Source organism: Nycticebus coucang, chromosome 1 (assembly GCF_027406575.1).
Source record: "Nycticebus coucang isolate mNycCou1 chromosome 1, mNycCou1.pri, whole genome shotgun sequence".
Taxonomy (NCBI): domain Eukaryota; kingdom Metazoa; phylum Chordata; class Mammalia; order Primates; family Lorisidae; genus Nycticebus; species Nycticebus coucang.
The window spans coordinates 42,450,123-42,476,162 of record NC_069780.1 but is presented as its reverse complement, the minus strand read 5'-3'; positions in this window follow the sequence as shown (position 1 = coordinate 42,476,162).

The following is a 26,040-nucleotide window of genomic DNA, read 5'->3' as shown; positions in this document are numbered from 1 at the left end:
GGACGAATAACTTCATGGATTCACTTTTCTGTTTTCCTTCAGCATGCAAGCAGGGTGTTCAGGCAATCAGAAAGTATCAGTATGGGTGGACTAAAGGAGTGAGGTTCTAGGTGTAGGTAGGCGCCTGCTGATCCTCAGAGAAAAGGTTAGTGGGTAAAAGACTTAAGAGGAATATACAGCTAACTGGAAGTTTATATGCATACAGTCTAATCACATGTAAGCCTCTGGGGGTCGGGGGGAGGTAGTGTCCAGTGGTAATAGTGAGGGCCTTATGGTGAGCACAGGACTTAATCTGCAGAGCAAATGATGATGTCGGTTTATGTGGAGGCTTTCAGGATACTGGTTTTCATCTTTAGTAAGTCACAGGAAATCTGTTCCTAGGTCAAACTCAATTCAAAACTGCAAGGCTTCCAAGGGATGATTAATTATGGACCTGTGTCTGGGAGAGAGCTTTGCCACATGTCTTTACATTCACAACACTGATGCAGAGAACACTAAAGGTTAAAGAGCAAAATACTCAGAGGCCCTCTAGCTCCTTCCCACATGGTGAACCTTGCCTAAATTCATTTGGTTGAAACCAGGTACAACTAAATAGGTTGATCAGCTAAATACTTGATCAACCTAGATAGGTTGATCCCGTACCTGGATTCAGTAAAACCATATAAATTTATGTCTCTCCTTTCTTTCATTTATTTATGCCCTTCACACCTCCTGGGACAGAAGATGACCTTGGCCCTTGGCCTTTTAATCATCTTTCTTCTTAAATAATTGAGTTTAGGGTTGAAAGAAAGGGAGAGAGAACAATGTATGGAAGGAAGGAGTACCCCTCTTCCAGCAAGCAATACTATGTATTTATTTTCTGTTTTGTCCAGCACATGTCTGCTTACACTTAATTAAACAAATCTATTTTTTGGGCTCATACAAGGCTTGTCTTCCTCACTGTTCATATGATATATTTCAATATGGGAATTCTTTCACTCTTCTTCATCCTGCCAGACAGTCACTGACACCCAAAGAAGGCTTTGAGTATCCTGATTCCATACTTAGTAACAGATAGGGCCATCATGGACCTTTATTTTAATCCTTCTTATCCACAACTTGAGAAAGAGCTTTCACTAACATATCTTACTTGTATTTTAATGTAGAAGTGCCATTTACAAAGATTGATTTGCCTAGATTTTTATATTCTTCTAGGAAATGTAAGGAAACAGAATGACGCGTTCGTATCTGTCAATTACCAATTCAAGGCATACAGTGAAAGCCAGAAAGACCTTATGGCACCATTTAGAAAGATACCCACAATATTTGCTTCTAAGATCAGAATGTACTAAAAATGAGACATGTTTTTACGTTAAGAATTATAGAACTACAAAAGAGACTTAAACACCCACCCTCAGCATGTTTTCAATGTTAAAATCAAATATTTGTTGCTCCATATTTTGTCAGCACTTGGTACTCTCAGACTTTTCAATTTGATTCATTGTAGTGAGAATGTAGTAAAATCTTATCCTAGGATATCTAGTATGCAAAATCCTTGAAAAAATAGTGCGCAAACAAAATATGCCAATGCCTTTGCTCAAAAGATAGACAGAAATGCAAACAATCCTTCAAGAATGGCTTTCCAACCATGGGCAAGTCATTTTTCCTTTCAGTGAGGATCAGTTCCTCATTTACTATAACAATAAAATATCATGGCTATTTACTTCACAAGGTTGTCCTGAGACACTAATAATCTATTGGATAATGGAAGGAAAATTCATTTCTAATACGTAAAGTGTTATTAAAAGGTTAAAAGTAATGATAATACATGAGTAAAATATTTTAAATTTATGACATATTATTACAAACTATTATAAACTTCAAATAGTCTCAATTGGTATTTTGGAAAATACTAATTATAGTGACAGATAAAAGAGAAAAAATTAAAATGTCACTTTACTTTTGAGAAGGCATTCATAGAAAGGTTTTGTAATAAACTAGTTATATATCAATTAGATGATGAGCAATTTTTTTTCAGATGCCATAACATTGTAATATCTAAGATAGCATTGAGTGGTTTATCAACTCTGACAGAAATTGAAATAAAAAATATTCCATTTGTATGAGAGATTCATAAATAACCACACTGTTAGAAGTCTTTTAATATATTTGTGTTAGTAAATACACAGAGATCTTTCTTTAAAATATACTTTTGAATATTAATTATTTGATTTATTCCTATTAGAAAGCATGGAAGTTGAAGTGAAGGAGATGGGAAATATTTAAATATGAGATACAAATCACTGGGTGATAGCAGCTTCCCTTTTCAGAACAATGCCAACTATGAATTTCTTATTTTTATCACACTGTGATCAAGTAGAAAGATTTTTCATGGACAAAGTGTTAAATTGACTTGTTGCAATGTCATCTGCCTACATAATGAAAAATGTTCCCAAGTCAAGAGCTGCACCAATTTTCAAAAGTGGTTTAATACAACTGTGCTGTGGCTGTAAGTTACAAGCAGTGGTTTTCTAACCACTTTTCATTCCTCTTGTAGGAGCATTGCAACATATTCTCTCTTGGCTATAAAAAGTTAAGTAGAAAGACTGCAGGGAGAATGGGGACTGAAGACTCCATTCTTGGCAAAGAAAAGCACCCCCCAGAAAAAGAGGAAAATTAAAAAGTAAGCTGAGTGAGTTGGAACAAAGAAAAGTCAGCCAGTTTACATTTAAGCTAGCCATTTCTAGCAAGCTTCCTGGCTTTTCTGAAATTCTAGCCTGTTGGTGATACAGCTTATAAACACCCTTGCTGGTTGTGGGAGCACTCTGAGGAAAACTGGTTATAGAAGTGGCTATGAAAAGACCTAGAAAGATACTGGGTCATGTCCTGCCTAATAAATACACAAATGCAAATCTCCCACTGTGGAAATTTGCATTTCCCTGGGGCAGAGATAAAGGGAGTAGCGTGAGTCCTGAGATATGAGCAGAAGACCTTATATCCCTTGTTGCAGAGGAAAATTCTCTGTGGTGGTGAAGGGAGGAAAATTCCTCCCTCCCACCGATTCCTCAGAGGAGATTAACACTGGTGGCGTTTTATTCCATAGGGAACTAACGGAGTTTAACATCTCCCTAGAAATCTGTGTATGTGATCTCAAGTGGGAGGCTCTCCCAAAACAAGGCTGAGATTTCAGATTTCTCAAGACTACCCTTAAGGTTAATAATAATAATAGGAGCTGATATGCTCACTCAGAAACTGCTGGTGTCTTTGTTCTCTCCCTCATTTTACCCTCTGGGCAAATAGACTTCAATAAAAGCAGAGTGGAGAAAACACTTGGTGCCATTGCTGAATCCCACAAACTGGCAATAGACCCCTGAGCTCCCACTTTTAATTCTGCTCTGTCTCGTGTCTCTTTTTTTACCATCTTTTCTAACTCTATATTTCTTCAGTTGGTCACCACCAGTTTCTACAGGTCTTAGAGGACCCTGTCTCTGGGGTGGGACCCTGAAAAATACCTTCATTTAATCCCCCAAATCCTAAGTAGCAAAATATTATAAAAAGTATTTTTTCAGTTTGCATTTACATATTAGGTTCTTCAGACATTTTCCATGTTTTACTTAACTTGTGGCATTTGTGGCATTTTCCTTTGGAAAATACCCGGTACTCATATTTGTTTCTTGAACCATGTAGCGATTAATAAGCTTTAATTTTGTTCCATTTAGTTTTCTTTCTAAACACTTTATCTTCCTTGTGCCATTCAAGTTCAAATTTTAAATAGCATTATTTAGAACACTTTCCTGTTCTGTATTGGCTACAGATCTCAGGGAAGAAGAAGAGGTCATATTTTTTTTTATTTTAAAACATTAAAAGTCTCAAAAAATATATTTTGATGAAGGTGAATCACTTAGAAACTTTGCCATAGGAGGGCATATTGATAAAACAATTATGACATTTGTCTTCTAGAACTATGAGTAAAGCATGAAATGATGGCTGCAGCTCTTTTTGAAAATATGAATAATGCAGTAGGTTTCTTCCAAAAATGTTAAATTATTTCTGCAGGTAGAGTAACAAACAAACAAACAACAACAACAAATAGAAAATAGAGTAATTCTGGAAGGTGAAAGTAACTGAAGGCAGATTACTTATAGGAGAGTACACAAAGACTTTTCCTTTGCAACGTATGTGCTTTCCTACCAATATTTACATATTTAAAGTAATAAATTAATTTAGTGCAAATTGTACCCATAAAACTATATGTAATCAAAAACAAATACAAAGCATATTTAGAGACATATTTATATCATACTTATAAAAGAAAGATACTGTGCCTTTCACTGATTCTTTCTCATATCAAAATGATGGACTCTTAGATAACTCTAGGCAATTTAGTATGTAAGAGTTTACTTTAACTTCAAGGTATAGGATACTTGTATGTCACAATTTACTAATGTAAGTGAACTTTCACCTAAAATATATATAGGAAATGTTGATAGTTATCTTATTCAAATGGTTCGTTATTCAGTATTCTAAACTTCAAATAATATTTTTTAATTCCATTTTCAATGTATATCTATTATTTTTATGAGTTTCTCTTTTCCTCGGTTCCACATCTTTAGAAAAGAAAATTACTACTTCATTAATGATAATGTGAAGAATAAGTGGTTGAAATAATAGTTAAAATAGTTTATACATATAAATTACTTCAATAGTATGAGGTACAAAATTAGTGCTTAGTACAAATTTATTATTCACAGTGTGTTTAAGGAAGGAATGGACCCATTTTCAATAAATGTTCTCTAGTTGTGGTCACAGTTAGATTTGCAATAGTAGTAATAGAAATCGCAGCATCGGTTGATTCAAAATTATATTTGAAATTGTAGGTGTTTCTAAATAATAACTAATGATAATTATAGTCATAAATCAAAATTATAAATATTATTGAAATGACTGCAATAGTTATATATGTAGCTCTGAAATGTCACTCGATTGTGAAAAGTCAGTCCAATGCTGCAACAATTTGAATGATAAAAAAGTCTTACTTTCTGTAACGATCACTTCCAGCACTTCCAGAAACTAGACAACACTGAGAGTCTTTTATTTAAAACTCATTTTTATGCATCACTTTTTTCTCTGAGAGAAAAGATTCCAGGAGACAAAGGACTATACTGACTCATTTTTTGTATTGTTGGTGGTTGTTTGTCTTGTTTTTATCAAATTAAAGAACAGCAAGTACAGACTGAATTCATGACTTACTCTTCTTATTTTAGTGAGGAATACGGATACTTTTTTTTTTTTTCTGGAGTTTTTGGCCGGGGTTGGGTTTGAACCCACCACCTCCAGCACATGGGGCAGGTGCCCTACTCCTTTGAGTCACAGGCGCCACCCAGGAATAAGAATACTTTTAACTGTTCCATGCTAACCTAGGGGTAAAGATGACTTGCTGCATAGCCTCTACTGAGTACATTATCTATAGAAGGACACACTTACCTTTTCCCTTCACAACATTCTTGCTAAATGCTAAATATATTATTAAATAGCATTGTGTATTTAATTTCTAAGTCAAATGATAAGGCTGAATACACAGGCCTGATGTGGGTCTCCCACACACATGGCAGTGGTAGTGGGGACGATTTGTCTTCCTTCCAGCTTGTATCTCTTTGATGAAGGCCAAGACTTTGGTGAACTGCAAAACCAGAACCTGACCAACTTGACATCTGCATGCACGCTTTTCATCGTTTTTACCTACTTTTCAAACTAAGCTCTTCCAAGAGCTTAAACATTTGGAAAGCAAAAACTAGAAAGATTTACTTCTTTTACCTTTTCCTCTGCCCTAGCTATATCTTAAGGGAGTAAAGTACAAGGCCAGCTAACTTATTAAATAAGAGAAAATTGATGTTTTTAGGAAGAAAAAATGTAATATTAAAATCCCCCAAAAGCGTTTATCCTGCAACAATCATGTTTCCTTCTTCCTGATAGCTACAAACTATAGTATTTTCTGAGTCATATCATCTTCTCCCTGAATACCTCATCACAAGTGCAGGGTAGTTGCAATAGTCAAATTTTTTGCACGGTAATGTCCAATGTCAGGATTGTATCAGAACTGCTTGCCATGCTGAATTGTGACATAAAATATTTTTGCATAACCTATATTTTGTTCAGTATTTTTCCTCATCCCCAAGAGCATCTAATCAGAGTTAAATACAGAGGCAGAGCCAAAGGCCATCTTTTTCATTGCCTCAGTAAAACACGAAAGGCTCAGTATTTTATTCTTATGGGTCTCTGTCAAATATAGATGGGTGGTGGGTTGGAGTGTGTAAGACTCATTTCCATTGTTTCAATGAGTTTATTCTGCGTGATTTGTTTTGCTATTTTTATTTTTAAGATTAGAATTATAGTCTGTCCCACTTTCAATGCCATCTTGACATTTGGAATCTCTTTGACTCCAATGGGATCATTTAATTATTGTATATCATTTCCCTGCCAGGAATAATAAAGGTCACTTACCAAAAATCCAATTAAAATTTAAACTTTATGTTAATAATCTGTTATAAAGAAATCCCAACATTTTCAGAAGTGACTTTTTTCGAGTCAGGTAGCACAGCAACCAGATAATTAACAAGCAGGAAATACAATTTCTATTAATGAGCCTGTCTTTCCCTTTTGTCTCCCTGGCCTCTTCTCCATGACACCTCACCTAATTGTGCCCCCTTTGTGAGCCAAACGAGAAAATGAATTAAAACTAAGAAAGAAGAGGGGACTTTTTTATTCTCTCAAAAGAGTATGAGCCATTCTTTTTAGAATGTGAATAAAGCAAACTATTCCCGTTCCATTTCCAGCTATAAAGGACACTACAAGAGAAGGCATAACATCTACTAATGAGTATTAGTAAAGGACCCAGCTCATTGAAATGCCTGCGTGAGAGTGAACAAATATAATACTAAGTTTTAATGGAAAATTCTGAGAATCATGTGGCTTCTGTGGCTGTCGTTTTAGTAAAAGGCACACTCATATACATCTTTGGAGGAACATATGAAATAGTGTATAACATGAAGAAAGGAAGCACAGTGTTACATTTCACTAGCAGGAATCAGACTTAAAAAGTAGAATGTGGGTTTTGTTTATTTGTTTGTTTTTGCTGGTTTGCAAAGAATAAAGGTCTTTTTTCTATTTCTTGATGAAGAGTATGACACATTTACTCATTTCTGAATAAATGGTTTTTTCACAGTTATTTCTTAGTATAGAAAGTTTCAGTAAGAGTTTTGTCCTATTCCCTACATTTCCTAGATAATGTTGTTGAAAAAGTGTGGTTTTTAGATCATTTATGTTTCAGGTATATTCCTTCAAACACTATCCACTAAAGAAGAACATCCTTACATGATCATAGGCAAGGCAATTATAAAGGAAACAGAAGCACTGGAGCTGTATCAGTGAGGTTGCTCACCCCTTGAGGAATACCAATGGTCAAATTTGGAAAGCTTTGACAGTGCAACAGTGGTATTCCTCTGGAAGAAGATGTTCACTTGACTATCAGCAAAAGAACGTGCATGTTTTCTAAAATCATTGTAGTGAGTAGTCAGAAATTTCAGAGTATTGTTACTCCATCAATTGTTTGTTCACATATTTTGGTACCTACAACTGAAACTGAAAAGGAAAGGAGGCAAAGTGAACTGACACAGATAGAACATCGATTATGGGCCCACATTTTGCATTCATAAAAACATCGCCTTACAAGGAAAGAAAGGTCAAGTCAGTCTAGTATGACTGAATCAAAATTACATTTGAAAAAATGATAAGTATTCTGAAGCAACTGTACCCATCCCAGCATCCATCTATGTTCATTCAACAACATAATGAAAACATATTTGAAAAAATGCTTAGAGCAGTGATACATTCCACGTAGCCCCCAGTCCCTCCATTGCATGGCTAATAGTAGACATCTATGTATGGCCACTATGCATGCACATGATGTCTTATAAACATTCGATACAATTTCATCATTATAAATCAATTATCATGAAACCATTCTCTACCTAATAATGGTATAAATACTCGGACAATTAAAATAGGGAATCAAAGTCCATTGAAGATCCCCAAAATAGAAAGAACTTAAAGGAACATTCTTTCACAGGAATTGCATAGAATTTCCTGTGTGATCTAACAAAATGTTTCAAACCAACAGCAGTGGCGTTAGGTGTGGGGAGAGAAAGGGATAAAAGACTATAATGTGAATCCTCGATCAAGATAAAAGCATCAGATATTCCTGGCTTGCAAAGCACCAGATGTTAGCTCTGAAGAATTCATTACCAAAAACAATTACAGCATTTCACAGATGTCTGTACACATCATAGATGTGTGTACCACACAAACGCAAATGAGCACAGTTTATAAGAAAATTATTTTTAAAAAAACAATTGCTTTAGTTTTCCTCATTAATGAAGCTAATAATTTTCTTCCTTCTTTCTTTTCCTTTTCTTTTTTTTTGAAACTTGAACCAACTTAAAACATAAATAAGAATATTTTATGGAAAAATCCATCTATTAATTCTCCATGTCCCCATTACCTGCTGAAAAAACACACATGGCGTTAGTAATAGATTTATATCTCTGTTTTCCCTTTACTTCTTTCATTTCTATTACTTATTGAAGACATGTATATTTTGTCTCTCTCAAAATCTTCAGACCCTAATGCACAATTTTCTTTATCTACTATGATTATATTCTCTTATCTGATATCTAATCAATATTCAGTCACCAGTGTTAGTTTTAGGAAAAGTCTTCATCTCAAGCATGGTATATATAGATTAAGTTCTTAATTTATACACATACGCAGTACTTTGTTTCACTCTTTCCCAGCTATTAAGCCCTGTTTTAGCACACTATGATTTCTCAACGTAATGCAATGCATAAGGCAAGTTAACATTTTCTTCATGTTCTAATAATGTCTTTGGAGGATCATGTAGCATAATAGGGCTGCACACAAAGAGCTCACCCTCCACTTGCTGTGCCGTTTCCCCCATCATCTCCCTGGGTGCCACCTTAACTACAGGAGATGAAAAACCTTATCTCATAGTCAAAACCATTCTAGTTCCTTGCTACAAGCAATAAATTCCACCCGCCTTGTGTCAAGTTGTTGAGCCATTGTCTACTGGCACAACATAACAATATCACACACACACACACACACACCCCACTAAGCTGTGTTGTAGCAGAGACCTAGAGTAGATCACTCATCCAGGGGCTACACACTGCTTCCCCCACATCCCCTGGGTGTTGGAGATAACTTGGCTTGCAGAGAAAGGCAATACTCCTATGGAGTGAGAATTGCAATTTTCCCCACCCCCTGTGAAAACCTGTGAATTGGAGAATTAGGCTTATAATGTGCAAAAATAAAAGAACAGTGGGAAGGAAAAGTCATGTTTTAAAGAGGTTTTGGACTCTGAATGTAGGCTTATTCAATCACACATATAGAAAGATTAAAGCTTAATATTAAAAAGGAACAACAAAATGCCTCTGACTCCTAACCTTGTCCAGCTTGTAGCAAAGAACAAAGAGGACACTTTCAATTTTGTATACTCTGTGGTTTTTAAGTAGATTTTAAGTGATTCTATGCAAAACTATTATTTATGATGAATGTTTTTTGCATTTAAAAGTCAGAGGAAAAAGATTAGAATTGTGTTTTCCAATGTTACTCTAAAAAAGGAAATTCTTCTTACTTAAATAATGATTTTGCAAACTACAGGTATCAATACTTTTCTTTGAAAGAAACTAGATAAAAATGAAGTAAATGGTAACCCGAATACATTTTAGAACTAAATAACTCTGCCCCAATCCATGGTGTGTATTAACAATTTAAAGTCCCCAAAGTGAAAAAGAGTAGCATCTTCTTCTCATTCAGTTTAAATAAATAGGATAATTAGCCATGGGTTGATAGGCACTTGGGTAGATTCAACATCGTGGCAATGTGAATTGAGCTGCGATAAACATTCTAGTATGCATGTCCTTGTGGTAAAATGATTTTTTTTTTCTTCTGGGTAGATAACTAACAATGGGATTGTAGGATTAAAAGGAAGATGGCTTTTAGTTCTTGGAGAATTCTCCATACTCCTTTTCATAGAGGTTGTATTAATTTGCAATCCCACAAACAGTACAGAAGAGTTCCCTTCCCTGCATATCCATTCCAGCACCCGGGGATTTGGGATTTGTGATGTGGGCTACTCTCACTGCAGTTAGGTGGTATCTCAGAATAGTTTTGATTTGCATTTCTCTGACAATAAGGGGTGGTGAGCATTTTTTCATGTGTTTTTTGGTCATTCATCTGTAATCTTCAGAGAAATTTCTGTTCAAGTCTCTTTCCCACTTATAAATGTTTTTTTTCCTTGTTGATTAATTTGAATTCTGTAGATTCTAGTTATCATCCCTTTGTCAATTCATAGCTTGCAAATTTCTCCTCCCATTCGGAAGGTTGTCTGTTAATTGGTCTAGGAAAAGACTTTATGAAGAAGACCCCTTTGGCAATTGCAGCAACCCCCAAAATAAACAAATGGGACATGATCAAACTAAAAGACTTCTACATAGCTAAGGTACCACAACTAAAACAAATTGCACACTTTCTGAATGATAATCTAGCATGTTCTCTTTGTGGCTGTTAAAAATGTGAATTATATAGTAATTTCTAACGGGTCTCTCTTAAAAAGTACTTTTAAAATTAAGGCCTCAACAGCCATCATCAAAATGGAGTCACCCAGATTAAATGTTCACATCATCAAATGTAGACTAAATTTTTACCTGGACTTTCAAGATGATACGAAAGAAAGAGTAAACAGCCAGTTTCCAAAAGGGCTGTTTTAAATCTTCAATAAGCATGATAGTGAAATTCACTTTGCTTTAATTTGAACACAAAAATGGTAGCTTGGGGCGGGGCCTATAGCTCAGTCAATAAGGCACAGGCCCCATATACCGATGGTGGCGGGTTCAAACCTGGCCCCGGCCCCACAAAAAAATGACCGGGCATTGTGGCAGGTGCCTGTAGTCCTGCTACTCAGGAGGCTGAGGCAAGAGAATCACTTAAGCCCAAGAGTTAGAGGTTGCTGTGAGCTGTGATGCCACAGTACTCTACCAAGGGCAATCAACTGAAAAAAAAAAAATGGTAGCTTGAACTAACCTGATGTTAACTAGTTATTTTTCCAATGCTCTATCACCTATTCCCCATTGTACAAAACAAATAGCTTTGAAAAGACTAATAGGCTCTTTGACTTTGCTTCTCCTTCTTTAGCCTTTCAGTATCTATAAAGCCCATTTCTTCTGCTTAATTCACTAGAAAACACTTCTGTTCTATGAAATGTAGTGTTGTCCAATTTTAAAAACATGAATAAAGTTATTAAGCTTAAGATGTCTTTAACCAAAGACCCTTGAATCATTTTATGTATTATAAAGGTTTTAATGACCTAGAAAGACAAAGATCAATACTGCTGAAGCCATCTTACCCTTTCATTGTTAACAATATATGAATTTGGCACACATGCTTACTATGCCTAACATAATTTTTATTTATTCCCTATAAATAAATTTGGGAAAGACAAACTTAAAAAAAAAATAGAAAAACTCACCTCTAACTGTCTAAGATGTCTGAAATTCAAAGATTTGTCGGAACAATTAAAGCTACTTTTAGTGGATACAACACAGATCATTCAAGGAAATTTTCTGGTGGAAGATTCATTCACAGCAAGTTGCTTAAATGTAACTGCCAGCTCTAATTCTATTATTTTCTCAGGCAGCTTTATTAAGTAACTTCATAGCAATCCTGCTGATACAGATATGAGGGAGAAATTACTTGGTGAAATTCATAGTCATTTAAAGAAATCTAAATTGTCACAATGAGGACTTAGAATAACTTACTACCTCTTTTGTGCCAGAAAGAGTACAACTTTGTGGTTTTTCTATAAATCGACCACGGCACAAAAGAATCTACCCTGATTTTTGTAAAATAATTGGGAAGTCCTTCTGTTGTCTTTATGATATCTCTATCATCCACCATAAATTTTAATAAGAATATACAGAAAATATTTTTAAAGATCAATATAGTGAAATTTTAAATTTATATATGTGTATAGAGGGAAAATACATAAAAGTGGTGTTGGCGGTACCTGTGGCTCAGTGGGTAGGGCGCCAGCCCCATATACTAAGGATGGCGGGTTCAAACCCGCCCCAGCCTAGCTGCAACAAAAAAATAGCCAGGCATTGTGGCTGGCGTCTGTAGTCCCAGCTACTCTGGAGGCGTAGGCAAGAGAATCCCCTAAGCCCTAGGGCTGGAGGTTGAGGGCGACAAAGTGAAACTATGTTTCTAAAAAAAAAAAAAAGTTGTGTCTGAGATGTTAAAATAGATATTCTTTTTTTTTGCAGTTGTTAGCCAGGGCTGGATTTGAACTTGCCACCTCCAGCATATGGGGTCAGCGCCCTACTCCTTTCAGCCACAGGCACTGCCCAGAATAGATATTCTTATATATATATATTTCTGCATTTTAAATATTTATGAGATAAACATAGAAAAATGTTGTATAATATGTGTAAGAAAAACACTATTTAGGAACTACGTATAAATGTTAATAACTTCTAAGAAGCACTTATGCTAGACATCTACAAATAGAAAATTGACTATTTTAATTTTTTTTCTCTTTTTCCCAGGCTGGAAAGCAGTGTATCCTCAATCTCTGGGGCTCAAGCAATATTCCTGTCTCAATAGCCCACTCAAAAACAAAAACAAAACAAGGACAGGTGTGTACCACTATGCCCTGCTAACTTTGTAAATGTTATTTTCTGTAGAGACAGGGTCTTGTTATGTTGCCAAGGCCGATTTTCAGTACCTGGCCTCAAACAATCCTCCTGCCTCTGCTTCCCAGAGTGCTGGGATTATTGCTGTGAGCCACCATAGTCAGCCTTATTTTTTAGTTTACGTTTTCATATGGATTAACTTAAAATGAGTTAACTGGGGTTAAAATTACTGAAGTTTTTCCGCACCCTTCCCTGAAAATCAACTACAATTCCAAATAATATAAAAGAGAGGAGAAATCTTTAACACCAAAACAAAGAAAAATTATAATAAAACATTTCTGACAGGTTTCACTACTTAAAATCATAGCAGAAACAAGAGTGTCAGCTGAAAGTTACTGTCTAGATCCTGGATAGAAAGATTTTTCTTGAAGTAGGTGACACAGTAACAAAAGATCTACTCAATAATATGTTGACTAACCTGAGAATAAGGCCTTACATGGGAGCAAGAAAATCAGAAAATGTGTCTAAAATGTTCTCAGAATCTATTCCTTCTATAAAAAGGAGGAAAGAATACATAAAACCTAACAGCTTGCTGTGAAAAAGAACTAGCAAGCAAGAAAGAGGTCAAGGAAAATGAAAACACAATTGTCCAGAAAAAGAAATCAGTATGTTATAACTGAGGGAAAGGGAGGGGAGGGAAGGGGGAGGGGGGCGGAGGGAGGGTGATTGGTGGGATTACAGCTGCGGTGCATCTTACAAGGGTATATGTAAAACTTAGTAAATGTAGAATGTAAATGTCTTAACACAATAACTAAGAAAATGCCAAGAAGGCTATGTTAACCAGTGTGATGAAAATGTGTCAAACGGTCTATAAAACCAGTGTATGGTGCTGCATGATTGCATTAATGTACACAGCTATGATTTAATAAAAAAAAAATAAATTTTTTAAAAAAAGAAATCAGTATGTGTGAGAAAATAAAGCCTATGAAACTTAGAAACATCTACCTAATAGAGGTTTCTGAAAAAGAAAACAATGGCAGTGCAATGAAGGAAATAAGATAATAGAATAACTTTTCCCAGAGCTAAAAAAATACTTGACATGCCAAATGTTAGACAAAATAAATAACTCTCATAAATATAAAAACATTGTTTTGACATTTTGAAATTCAACAAATAAAGGTAATATAACAATATCTTCCCACCTGGAAAACAGATACAAAGTGGCAGGTTATGTACAGACAGATAAACAACGTAGAACACACAAGTCGCCCAGGTTTCAGGTTCTCATCCTTACCACTCTAATAATTTGCTTTAGGCCCCATGTCCAACTGTCAGAATCTGAGTTTCTTTGACAGAGAACTTTCTCAGCTTCTTAGAAAATGAAGAGAATCCATGGAATAGAATTCTATGTCACATTCAGGGTGTGGCAACAATTGGGGAACAAATGCCCCCGATTGTCTCACTCCTTCGATGGGATTACTTTGGGGCACAACATTTATACTGACTCCTAGAGATGTTGCTTGGGACTAGGCTTGGCAACTCACTTGGTGACCAAACTATACTGGATTCCTTCCCTTTTCCTGGTCACTTCTTTTCTACTCTTCAAGTAGGGATAGGGATATCACCGAAATCAACTATTTGGAATTAAACCCTTGCCTCAAAGGGTCCTTTAGGGAAAACCACACTAAGAAAGAAAAAGTCTATCTGATATTTATTGGTGTTTTACCTGTGATTTTAGAAAAGTGATGTTTGCAAAGTTCTCAGGAAAATCATTTTCGCCTAAATCGCTATGTCCTATCAATTGCTATAAAAATAAAATTAAAATATTTGAGAACATGCAAAGATTCTGAAAACTCATGACATAAAATATGACTACGAAAGAGTCAAAAAGAATGTAAGATATTGGAATGAAAGAGTAGCTGAGATATACAACAAATAAAAGATTTCAGGGCAACAGCCATATATAATACTTAAAAGGAAGAGATTATACTAGAGAGTTATTTATTTTATTAAATAAAGATATTAATGGGTTAAGAAAAATTTATCATTTAACAAATAGAAAATCACTAGGAAATACAGATGAAGGAAGTACTGGGGGAAAGAAAAAGTACAAGCTTGTGAAAATTAGAAAATTAGGTAAATTAAAACATTCAGATTACTTGATAAAAGTTTAAGAAAATAAATTCCCCTGATCTTGAAATTTAAAACAATGAGGGCCATCTGCTCAGTGACATCCAATTATATTTGTCCCTGTGATTCAATTATATTACGTGGTTTAAACAAGGTAATATGTGCATAATAGGGAATGATATCTGAAACGGGAAAACTTAATCAAGGTCACTGAACATAATGTGTAAGAGACATCTAAAAGAGTAAAAGATTAAAGAGAGTTGGAGTTATTGAAATGGCAGGCAAGAAAAATTTACTCTTAATTATACGCCCATTTGTAAGCTTTGAAATTTCATTCCCATGTTCATGTATCTCCTTTGTAATATGAAATAATGAAATGAAAAAACATTAATTTTAGACACCAAAGATTAACAGTAATTATGATCCCAGATGTGGAGACATATCAGCACCTCCCACATCTTAGGATTCGAGTGGCGTTTGTTCAATCAGGGAATTGGTTTGTTTTGCAATTTGATTCAACACTATTGTTAAACTAAATCTAATACTACAACACATGGCATTCCCCAAATTCCTACATTCACATATTGTTTTATATAATTCACATATAGTTTGCAATTTTGACAAATGGTTTGAGAAAAGAAATATCAAGATTGAAACATCAGCTATTTCTACTGGGAAATTTAACTGAAAAGTATTTTGAATAAGTACAATTTATCTGTCAGACATATACATTTGTAATATAATTTTTGCAATAGCAACATGCTATTTTTATTACTTATGCCAGTCAAAAGTGTGCACTAAAAGATGATTTCTGTTTCAAAAATCTCTTGGCATAACTGGTTTTTCTCATCAAGAAAGCTTCCATGACCTAAACTAACAGTCTATCTTATCAACCCCTCTACATTTTTCCCTCCCATTATCCTAATTTTATTTCTTATTTATTTTTTACAAAGCATGTATAAATATCCAAAACTATGTTATTTGTTTTAATTTAGTATCATCTACTACCTACAACTAAATGTAAATGCAACAAGAGGAAAGAATTAGTCTGCTGTGTTTGCCCTCATATCCCCAGATCTCAGAAAAGCACCTGAGATGTTCAAGAACAGCTGTTGAAAAGATTAAAGTCATATAAAAGGAAGAAGCATTCAAAGGAAAGTTCTAATTATCATATATATCATATGATATATATGATATCATATGTATGATATTCATATATATATATGAGAATTTTAAGGAAAGATACTAGAAAAAAGTATCTTCACCCAGAAGGTAAAGTTATTTTCTTATAGTATCTTTCCTTAGTTGTCTCTTTTATATATAATTTAAACAGAAATGAAAACAGAGATATTTATTAAAATGTAATTAAAACCAATACACCTCCTGGGTGAAGGGCTCCACCTGGACTTTTAACAAATGCAAATAATGTAACCTAAGTATTTATACCCATATAAGAAGGGAGAGCAGAAAGAGGAAAGGAGGGAGGGGGAGGGGGAAGGGGAGAGCAGAGAGAGGGAAGCAGGGAGGAGGTGGTAGATACAATGTGTGACACACCTTTTAGGGGCAAGACACAATCATAAGAGGGACTTTACCTAACAAATGCAATCACTGTAACCTGGTTCTTTGTACCCTCAATGAATCCCCAATAATAATAATTAAAAAAATTGTACCATAGTGTACTACTATAATAGAATAACTTAAAAAACAAAACCAAACAAATAAAAATTTTAAATTGGAAAAATTAAATAATGAGCACAGGAAACTTTTTTAAGAAGAAAGTACCTTGCTTAATCTCTAACCAGGTATGGATTACCAAGATAACTTAAATCTCATTTTGAGTGCACCAAAATCATTTTTGTATAAATATAAAAAGTTTTATTATTTCAATTTATTAACTTTAATCTGATAATTTTTATGTTTTTAAAGTACTACCAGAAAACTTGAAGACAAATAAAGCATCTGAGCAACACATCTTGTCAATATCATATGGCAAAAAGTTCTGCTTCATTTTCCTGTAGGACATTAACTAGATATACATCCAACCCAGCAATCTTGTAATAACCTCCTTTTTTAAAAATTTCCTTTTTTAAAAACCTCCTTTCTTAAAAATTTTTAAAACTGTATTTTATAATACAGTTTCTAAAATGCTTTTTATGTTGATCTAAACATTTTTCTGAATCTTTCCTTTATTTAACAAACTAAGTAAAATACTGTGCATATTTTTATGTTTTCATTAAAGTCTTAATTTTAGTTTTTTTAAAGTTATGTTTTAACACCATCAGCTACATATTAAAGAATATGTGTAATACTTGTGGTAGTTTTGAAAGAAATAATGAACATTTAATAGAGCCATTACCTCTGGAAGAAAGAAAACATTACCAGTAGCATTAGACACTCTCCAAATGCTTCTAACCAGTGCCTTTTCATCCCAGAGGTATACATACAACTCCAGATTTTTTTTTATGTATTTTCACTGCAATTTCTATTATTTAATTTTGAATGCCATAAAGTTTATTCAAATGATATCTAAAAAAGTAAACTCTTGGGTGGTGCCTGTGGCTCAAGGAGTAGGGCACCGGTCCCATATGCCAGAGGTGGCGGGTTCAAACCCAGCCCCGGCCAAAAGCCAAAAAAAAAGTATACTCTTGACAATCTAGAATCTTGAACTAAATATATTTTTTTAAACACACACATTTACCAACATAAGTTTGGCCTTATAGTATTGCACCCTACCCCTTAAATATGCAAAGCACTAAAGCAGTCTAGATTCGGAATGGAATTCACTGCTTTAAAAGAAGCTTGCTAATAGCAGAGCTAAAATGGGTTAATACAGAGAAGGTAAAAAAAAAAATGACATAGTTGCAAAGAATGTATGTGATCTTAGACTATCTGTAATAAAATATATCATCAACAGTGAAAGAAATGATACACTTATTTTCTGCTCAGTGAATTTAATTTAGCTCACTGAATTTTCACTAAATTAAGAAAAGTGTAACCTATTTGAGAGCAGTGATAATTTCTATGTCATTTAGGAAGAATTAACTTGGAAAAATCATAAAGGTAGACTATCTCTATTAAAGAAATATAGGTAGGTAATTATAATTTTAAAAAGCAATTAGATTTCTGTAACAAGAATACAAAGAGAACTAGAAGAAATGGGAAACATACTTAAGATCCACCATGTAATAGTGTGTAGATTCCTTAAGTGGGATGGCTTTCCTTGGGACTTAAAGACTTTCTTACTTTCACGTTTTCTAGCAAAAGGTAGGCATCACAGTGGTGGGAATGCTTTCATACATCTTATGTGATAAAACAAGATAACATTTGTGAGAATATTTTAATCTTGAAATCTCACATACTTTTGAACTTCATGTCATTGAAGATGATGTGTCTTTAAAAAGGTGGGATAAATATGACTCAATAAATATAGACCTTCTTGTCATTGAAGATGATATTTCTTTAAAATGGTGGGATAAATATGAATCAACAAATCTAGAATAAAGCCTATAGCATGGTAAAAAATTGTCATTAACTCTACCATTAGCAAATAGCACGAATATATTACTCAAAAGTTATTCCTTACAGATCTTGTTACACCACCTGACACACAAACAGCATAATGGCTCAGAAAACAAAATCAAAAAATATTTTAAACTTACCATTTATAATAAACAACTATAATTTTTTAAAACTCAAAAATGAAACAGCAAGAGGGGCTTGTGAGAAAACTAAAGTGCCTATTTCTACTACACTAACTCATTGTCAAAAACACATACAAATATTTTCCCAATGCATGTTAGCTTTGTTAATAGTAAATCATTTTGAAAAATGAAGTGAAACTATTGAGGTAATTTATATCTATGAAATCAATCAATAAGCTATGAATAAGCAATACAAACTAATTTAATAAGTAACAAAGACTAATCATTAAAATTAGTGCAAAAATTTATTTATCACGTAATTTCCTATCAACCGATAAGAAAATATGATAAACTTGTGATAAAATTTAGTTCTAGAAATCTTGAATATTAATTGGTGTAGTAGAAATAAAAACGTTTTTGCAGATGTCAGGGGAGGGTGAAGCTAACTCCTCTCTGAAGGGTCCCATAGGATTCATACTAATGTGCATTAAATATTTAGCCTCAATCTTTAAAGAAATCATAACTCTAAGATTACTATTTGAGACAAAAACAATGCTTCAGAAGCATTAACCTGGTTGCATGCTTGTAACCAAGGGGCACATAGTGAATTTTAAAATGCTTTCTTTTGGCTATGGGATAATAAATTTGTCTTGATTAATAAAGCTAAAAGGTTTCTAATGTTTTTCAGTTTTTACAGTGAGGCACAATGAAAGAAATGTGATTCTGCCACCAACGCCACAAATCTTATCTAGTGTAAGATGGTGTTCATGGGTGAAAATAGTGTACTATTTGGTTAATATAGTAGAATAACTAATTTGTAATCTCTTTTTTTCCTGAGGACTTACATTTTCAATGTTTTGGAGAATATTTCTCTTAGTTACTATTTTGGGTTCTTCTTCCTTTCTGGTAACAATGGGGATGTTTCTATAATAAGGATTATTTGGGAGTGTAATCCTTGAACACATTCTGCACAGTGAGTAATGCATTAAAATAAAAGAAGTTCTTGGTTTCTTGTTGCTAAAAGAATACCACGTATGTGCGTGGATTATTAGTAATAATGACGATTTTATAGAAAATGCCAGGGTGTTGTCCAACAAAGACCCTATCCTTCACTATATGAAATAAGTGTTTTCTTGAAAATCGTATAGGAATAAAAATAAAAAATAAAAAAATAATAAATTATTTATTTAAAATCATATAGGAATAAAAATAAAAATAAAAATTCTGATAATCCTAAAATTAGGGGTTTTTTTATGAGCTTACTTACCAAGTCGGAAAAAAAACTAATGGGATTAAGGAAACATTCTAAGGGGCATTTTTCTGCTAATAATCACAGTTTAAGATGAACAATCACACCTTATCACACCAATCACCTCTTCCTGACAAAAGTCAAGGATTTCATACTTCTCCATCTATCATCATTCATAGCCTCAGAGTAAACAGAAAAAGATAGCTCCAAAGGCAGTTTCTTTTGTAAAGTAGATGGAATAGCAAAAGCTTTAGATTCAACATGACAAAATCAGGACCCAAGGAGCCAAGGCTATATATAGAAGACCGTGAGAACCCTCAGGAACATAACACAAACAGCATATATCCTGTTTCCCCAAAAATAAGACATCCTCCGAAAATAAGGCCTACTTACAGGACAGATAAGACGTCCCTTGAAAATAAGACCTAGCACATCTTTGGGAGCACACCTTAAAATAAGACACTGTCTTATTTTCGGGGAAACAGGGTATTTTGTCACATCTTAATACCTTATTTTGCCTGTAATCCCAGCTACTCGGGAGGCTGAGGCAAGAGAATCGCTTAAGCCCAGGAGTTGGAGGTTGCTGTGAGCTGTGTGAGGCCATGGCACTCTACCGAGGGCCATAAAGTGAGACTCTATCTCTACAAAAAAAAAAAAAAAAAAAAATACCTTATTTTTATTGCTTCTATTAACAACAGAAGAAGAAATATTTGACTGACACACCATTTACATAGCAGAGCTTCCTCTTTTTTTTTTTAATTAATGACTCCTAAATTTAAAATCTTCAAAGTATCACGTAGAAGAATATCTTTGAAGTTTTGTCCTGGGGTTTTAGTGGCACCAGTTTCCATCCTCTGTGCCTTATTTATTGGGCTGTTTAGTCCTCCTGTAATCGTGTCTTTTCTAAACCTTTATGACTGATTTTCATCTCGTTGCTTCTTCATTTTTCCTTGGCTTGAAACTACAGATTCTCTTGCAGCTGTGTGTTCAAAGTTTTTTTTTTTTTTTTTTCCGCAAACAGAACCTAAGACAGTATATTTTCACAATAAGACCTCCCACATAACATTTTTAAAAAACTATTCAAATTATGAGATATTATAGATTATGTTGAGTAAAGTGAGTTTTGGATTTAAATAAAAACTTAAAGTGATAGCTTTCAATTAAATATAAGTGAATATCTTTTTTTAAAAAAAGTTTTAGGTATATTTTTAACTGCTTTGTGATTCTAATACTTAGAACTGCTTTTAATGCAATAACTTTTCAAAACTACATCTCATAGAGGAGATTACCCTCTCTATATATCTTTGAAGGATAGAAAAAGCAACCAAAAAAAAAAAAATTAACAACTTTTTTTTCCTTGAAATAAGCCTTGCTTAGTTAGGTTTAGGGTAACACTAAAGCACATCGGAATGACCTGGAGGGTTTATTAAAACAAACATCGGTGGGCCCCTGTCCCTGGGCTCCCATTTCATTTTGAGATCTGGGTTGACAATGAAGCATTAATACTTCTAAAATGTTCTCTAGTGATATTGATGCTGCTGGTCTTTAGCATTACCTGGACAACCACTGATCTACCATAATCTTGTAAAATATACAATGTATCAAACAAAAAGACAAGCTTCACTCAATTAGTAACAGAACATATGCTTAAAATTAAAGACAATTTGTACACTTTAAAATGTATTGCATGTTATTTATTCATTCTTAACATTAACTTCATCTAAAAGTATACTTACATGCCTATTCTCTAACTCCACCAATCTGTCACCTCAGGAACAATCCCTGATGACCTTTTAAAAATTCAAACTTAGACTGTATCTGAAAGATATCTAGTGACATAGTGACACACTGAGCAATGAAACCAATACAACTGATGTAATCTAAAAATCTAAAAATAAGAAAAATGTAAGGAATAAAAATAAAGGAATTATTTCATGTATAGACCATCATTTTTCTCATATTTTTTACTCTGCCTGTAATATCAATATATATAATGATATTTACAAATCATGTATAAAGATGTCACTTCTGAGAATCTGGGAAAGATGAAAAGATTTGGAAAATATGTGTAGAATGCAAACAGTCATCTTAAAAAGGACATAATTCAATGTCATATGCAAAGAAGCAGGGTCTCAATAGATTAACAATTAGAATTAAAGTTTTTTTTGGGGGGGGGCGGGGGCCAGAGTCTCACTAGGTTGCCCTTAGTAGAGTGCCATGGTGTCACAGCTCACAGCAACCTCAAACTTTTGGGTTTAAGCAATTCTCTTGCCTCAGCCTTCCAAGTAGCTGGGAGTATATATGCCCAGCACAATGCCCAGCTATTTTTGGTTGCAGTTGTCATTGTTGTTTAGCAGGTCTTGGCCAGATTTGAACTTACCACCCTCAGTATATGTGTCCGGCACCTTACTCACTGAGCTACAGGTGCCAAGCCTAGAATTAAAGTTTTATGTGAACTTTTTTTCCCCACTTTAATATCAACATGGATCTTATTTGTTGTGTAAAAATGTTCTGATGAGACTTTAGAAACCTATGTAAAAAAGCCTTCTTTCAAGGCCGTGACTCAGAGATAATTTTGTCCAGGCCATTTGGGCTTCCATTGCTTGAAGATACAATGAGAGATAAGGAAAGAATATTCAGAATTAGCTAGAAAAGACTGATGTTAAGAAAGGGCAGAGTAAGGAGCTGAGAGAAAAGGAGCTGGAGAATGAATAATAACCTGTGATCAGGTGGCCTTAGGTAGGGAATATGGTTATCTAGTCAGAAGTACTACTTGAGAATTTAATAACCTCTTCCAGTGTCCTATCAAAGAAAGAATCAAAATAAATTATTAGAGATTTTCATCATTTCTTTTAACAAAGAATGTCACCATGGCAATCCATGAAGCTCGTTTTTGTTCATGTCAACCTCCAAAAGAGCAGAAAAGAGTGAAACACCTCTCAGTAAAATAAATCTCTTTTTCTTTGGGAAAGTGGAGTCTTACCAATAGGGAAAATGCATTTCTCTTAATTTATTATATTTTTCTCCAGGAGAAATAAAACTGAATATAGCTTTAATAATTTAGTTTGTAAAGAAATTTGGAGGGCCTTAGAACTCAATGACAAAAGTCTTGAGAAATGTCAAAATGAGAGACCTATTAATTACAGCCCATGGAAGTGAGGCATAACTACTTTTCTCTCCATCCTTGTGCCTCTCATCATTCCAACCTTTCCACCTGTACATGAAACATGGTCACAGTAACTACTTTTTAATGGAGCTCACATGAAGAAGGATAACATTTAGGCAGGGAGAAAGGAGAAAAAATGTGCTGGTAAAACAAAGTATTTTCCTGCAGAGGAGACTGACTATTCTCTAAGGAAGGTAGTAGGACTGTTGCTCTAAGAGAATTGAAGAAAATTATCAGTAGGACAAGAGAGTGAGGTCAAAAATTGAAGGAAGGAATGTACACAGGGGATTCTTTATTATGTAACTCTGGGTATTTAAAAAGGGTTTAATCACAAGAAAAATGAAGTGAAATTCCAAGATACATAAATATTAAATTTCCCCTCCTATGTGAGAATTAGTTTATTATCTTTATGTAAAATGCCTAGTGCAGTTAGTCCTGTAGGCTGAGGCGACAGGTGGACAAGAAGAGGGGAACAAATGCATTTCTATCTCCCGGCTCCAGGGAGGACAGAGGGATGCCTGTGGTTTTGTCTGCCACAGATTATGGTCACTGAGACCAGAACAATGGAAAAAGATCACTTAAAAATGATTCTTGTACCTGGGGGAGAGTTTGGGCAGGAAAATCTTCACAGGAGAGAGTAGGTGAAAGTCTTTTGATTATCTCAAAAAGATAGCCAAAGATTTCCCTTGAGCTGGGCTTCAGGAAACTCCTGGAAGAAACAAGTAGGGTTTTACAGGACAGATGTGTGAATGTGCATGTATGTGTAGTCCTGTATTTTTTCCTGGACCCGAGTATATTTTTTCAAGAGTTTTGAGCAAATTAGATAAATACAGAGATGGAAATTATACCATTACAATGCAGAAGAATACAAGTTAACTTTATCAGGATAAAAAAGTAGAAAACATCCGGGCAGTGCCTGTGGCTCAAAGGAGTAGAGCGCCGGCCCAATATGCCGGAGGTGGTGGGTTCAAACCCAGCCCTGGCCAAAAACTGCAAAAAAAAAAAAAAAAAAAAAAAAAGTAGAAAACATTCTGTTTCTAATGCTTGAAGGATTGGTTGGTTTGCCAACCAAATGATATAAAATAAATAAAAGGTAATTAATTGCTGGGTTTGTATAAAACCAAATAAACAAAAATTCAAAGAGCTGAACTATAGGCAATAAGCAAATGAAAACCAGAACTGAAGCTATGTATACCTTCCTTGGGATTGTAAGGCTAAGCTGTGGCAAGCAACAATGTCTAGGAGCTAGTTGTGAAACTTTTAATGTCTACATTAAATTAGAATTAATGTAACATACTAAAATGGTTACCTTAGTGTCCATTGACTCCTGATCAAAAGTAAACATACTACTGGGGAGGCTGAGGCAAGAGAATCACCTAAGCCAAAGAGTTTGAGGTTGCTGTGAGCTGTGACTTTACAGCACCCTACTGAGGGCGACAAGGTGAGACTCTGTCTCAACAAAAATAAATAAATAAATAAATAAACAAATAAAATAAAGCAAATCTAAATTTTTAGAAGAAAGAAAGTTTAATTTAGCCTCACCACACTGCCACAAATTGGGGACAATCTAATACATAATAGCAGTGAAAAAAAAATCATCAGCTATGGAACAATGTGCCTTATGTGGCTTCAGCAAAAACTATAGATTTAAACTTTAGTTTATATTTAAAATAAAGGATGTATAAAGATATTTTTTAAATAATTATATAAAAGATATAAAATAGCCAAATCTGACACACTTAAAAATTAGTATGAAATTAAAACTAAAAGGCAAAACTATAATCATCAACTGGAAAACAAAAGTTAGAAAAATTAGATATTTAAATTTGAGTCATCCTATTTTGAATCAACAGTTTATTATCTTTGAAATAAGATGCAGTACAGTTTTTTGTTTGTTTGTTTGTTTGAGACACAGTCTCATACTTTCACCCTGAGTAGAGTGCTGTGTCATCATCATTGCTCACAGCAACATCAAACTCTTGGGCTCACGAGATCTTCCTTCCTCAGCCTCCAGAGTAGTGAGCTGCCACGCCAGTTAAGTATGATCCTAAACTATCAACGCAGTTTTGCTCTCTGAATGGTAAGCTTGTGTACACCAGCAGCTAAGAAGCCAGGAGAAAACAAGTGGTGAGGAATCACAAAGGCATTTTTCATAGCTTGTTGAGAATTGAATATCTTTCCTTACAGGAAGTGTTCCAAAGCTTGGAGGAAGTGGTAGTCAGTGGGTGCAAGGTCTGATGAATATGGACAGAAGAGGGTTTCCAAGTTGAGCTTCCCCAAAAGTTGAGTGGCTTAAAAAATACAAATTATTCATCATCGTCCTGGATGCTGGGAAGACTCTGGCAAATTATTATAGCTTTTATTCTGAGACCTTTCCTCTTAGTTTATAGATGGGTTTTGTTCTCATGACGACTTCTTTGGGTCACAAGGAGCGAGCCCAATATCAGGAACCAGCCCTGACAACGCTATGGGTTCCCTTCCAGTGGCTTGGTGGGGTGAAAGGACAAAGAAAAATGAAAAATAAGAGACAAGAGACAAAAAGAAACTTTTTTTTTTTTTGAGACAAAGTCTCACTACATCACCCTCAGTAGAGTGCTGTGGAGTCACAGGTCATAGCAACCTCAAACTCTTGGACTTAAGTCATTCTTTTGCCTCAGCCTCCCACCTGGGACTACAGGTGCCAGCCATAATGCCCAGCTATTTTTTGTTGCAGTTGTCATTGTCCTTTAGCAGGCCTGGGCCAGGCTCGAACAAGCCAGCCTCTGTGTATGTGACCTTACTCACTGAGCTACAGGAGCTGAGCCACAAAGAGGTATTTTAAGAGTAGCTGAGATCAGGGGGCTACAAGCCCTTCTTCATGAGGCTTCCTGCTTAAAGCCCCAAATTCCAGGCTAGCTCTATATTTATTTTATACCTCAATGTTTTAATTATAATTCTCATGAAGGCAAGGCAAAGAATTCCATCATGGTTCTTGTGCACTTGCATTTTTCTAACTAAACTATTTCTTTAACTAATTACATTAATTGTAGTTTTATGCTTTAAGGTATTTATGATTTTAACACAGATTATGGAACAGTGAAAACAGTCCAGAAGCAGGATGTCAGAGAAGTC